At 48.1% G+C, this 2,580-nt stretch overlaps 1 long non-coding RNA gene across 1 annotated transcript in view; it reads right to left on the bottom strand.

Annotated features, from left to right (window-relative positions):
• Window positions 1-614: 614 nt before the first annotated feature.
• LOC107195528 overlaps window positions 615-2,580 on the bottom strand; it is a 12,074-nt gene continuing 10,108 nt past the window's right edge. The window contains exon 7 of the long non-coding RNA XR_003045768.1: window positions 615-1,710. This is a non-coding gene — a long non-coding RNA (uncharacterized LOC107195528). The remainder of the gene's footprint in view (window positions 1,711-2,580) is intronic.

Here is a 2,580-nt window from a genome sequence, read left to right as displayed (position 1 = left end):
TTCTTGGCATGTAAAACTTCAATATTTGACTTAGTTGCTTCTACGAAAATAATTTATATGAGTGAATAAACCCTGATGAACAATATCTATTATTGATGCTTAAACACTAAGGGTATCAGGGGAAAACATGCAAAATGTTGCTAGTATCTTTGTTTGAGACTATGAAGTTTTTACAAGTTTCCTTCCAGCATTCTAAGGACAAGTGTTAAAATTATCAAAAAAATTCCAGATCATTTAGTCATTCAAAGAGCTTTTATTCAGGCCTTCCGATGTGCCAGGCACCCTAAATAGCCTTCACTTTGAATGGGTACCTGGTCCCATGTAAATAAATAAGTGATCCAGGTAAATAAATGAATGCTAGAATACCTGTCTGTACAAGGCGAAGGATAATCACACAGGTGTGAGAGCATGCGTGCGCACTCTTGCCCTGGGTGTCACAAGTATTTAGGGCCCCGCTAAGCAACAAGGACAATGACGGAGCCAGCAGAGCTGTAGTGAGCTTGGTTGGACAGCTCCAAGCTGCAGGTTGGGTCCGACTCTGTTCTACATGTTTCCCACCCCCCTCCACCCCCGCCTCAGACCACTGGGCAGCTTCATGGCACAAAGGGGCACACGAGGTCCCTTAAGACCTAAGCTTGGAGCAAGAATGCTACACCCACTGCCACCCACTTGCTTTACTGGGGGGAAGAGACCAGTAGGCAGGTGTCATCTGCCACATCCCTGGCCATTCAAATTTTAGCCAACCCTCCCACCTGCCATGAGAGCCTAAGCAAAACAGAGCTGCCAAGGTAAAGAACCCCTGCCTCAGATCAGCACAACAATCAGCCTGTCCCCGCCCTGCGCTCACCCCCTCACTTCTGTAGTTGATAATTTGCATTATGACTCTGCGCCGAAACTTCTGTTACCCGGTTCCCACCACTTGAGTTTGGTCAGTGCACTCAGAGTCCTCTCCCTAGGTTGTAATACTGGGCTTCATGCTCAGCTCTGGCCCGTGCATCTTTTAGATGCTAGAATATTATCCAGTTTATCCATAAAATACTTCTTCCCTGCCCGTCCCTCTCCTCCAGCCAAGGAGGAAACCTAGTTATGAAAATGAAGGACGGCACTTTAGAATCTTTGGACGGAACTGAACTGGATCCCTGAATTAAAAAGAAAATGGGGAAAAAAAAAAAAAGACAACTCTGTTTCAGCGAGGAGTAGATCCAAGGGTTTTAGGTGCGTGCCCTGTCTTGTCTTGTATGAGCCAAAGTTAATAGCTCCTGCACCCGCTCCTACAATTCATCAACTACATGGACACTGCCCACTCTAAGATGGGTGCCAAGGAGAGGCAGAAATGTGAATCGACTCCATTCTTCTTAAAGCCGAGTAAGAGGGGCAGACATTCTGGAATTCTCTTCCAATATCCTTCAAGCTCTTGGCTAGACGAAGCTTCGCGTGGCTAACCCGCAGGGGTGTCTGGGCAAACGGTGAGGAGCAAGACGATCTCACCTCGACCGTCCGTGACGTCGGCCCGGTGACCACCCCTGAGTGTCGCTCTCCTCCTGGCTCTCCAATTTCACGTCTTCACTGTTCCCGAGGACAGAGTTCCTTTTAGAAGCGGGAACAAATACTGTAAGATGTGCTGACGATGGCATTCAACTCTCTCGGGCATCTTTCCTCATCCGCGCAAAGCAGCAAGGAGGCTTCAGGGTATTTTCATATCACCATTCACTGAAATAGGAAAGAGAAAACCTCCGTAACTTTGCACACTTGTCTATAATTGATCTACCCCTGCATTCTCATTAGAAGGAGATCATTCTGTTTTTCATTTGGATAAGCTGTCATCTCTGCTTTTCTATTGTACTGGGGTTGGGAAGATTTGCTTACTTGTTTCAGTGTGAGATATGCAATTTTCCTAAAAAGACTGCTTACACAGATGCATTTTCAATCAGGGCTTCAGAGCCCAGAAAAAAATTCTGATTAATATTCCATCGAGGATGTCTGCATATGGTTCTGTGTTTAAAGGATTTTAGATAAATCCATTGAGGATGCAACGCTGCTCATGAAGATAATATTCTCTGGCTCTCCCGTGCGAATGTAGCTGGAAAATCCCCAGATACCCTCAGATGCTCAGGCTGTAAGGGCCTTGAAGGCCAGAGCCTGGTGGTGTTCACCAGGGACCCCTAGCACGTAGTTTCGTAACCAAGACACAGCGAGGACACGATGAGGGTTCTCGTGCCTGGTGAGGTGCATAGAAACTGTGAGCAGAAAATCAATGACTTTTGACAGATTTTCTGAAGACTGTACTCACGTTGGGGCTGCCTAGGACCACATGAGCTTCTCAAATTCTTAGCTGGGCCCACACCTTCGGCAAGCATTTATCAAGCACTTACTGTCCACGGGACCCCGTTCTTGTGCGCAGCCAAACAGCTGTCCATCAAAATCCGTTTCCTCTTCTTCCTGGGCCCACCAGAGGCCCAGGTCTCCCAGCCTCCCCCGCGGTGACCGAGACCATGGGACTGGTCCCAGCCAGTGGGACGCGGAGACGAGCTGCGCCTTTCTTCGGGCCTGGCCCCGCGAGTCCCCCTAAGCGGCCCCTTC

Source organism: Pteropus alecto, unplaced genomic scaffold (genome assembly GCF_000325575.1).
Source record: "Pteropus alecto unplaced genomic scaffold, ASM32557v1 scaffold143, whole genome shotgun sequence".
NCBI classification, from domain to species: Eukaryota; Metazoa; Chordata; class Mammalia; order Chiroptera; family Pteropodidae; genus Pteropus; species Pteropus alecto.
This window is presented reverse-complemented; position numbering and strand designations above follow the sequence as displayed.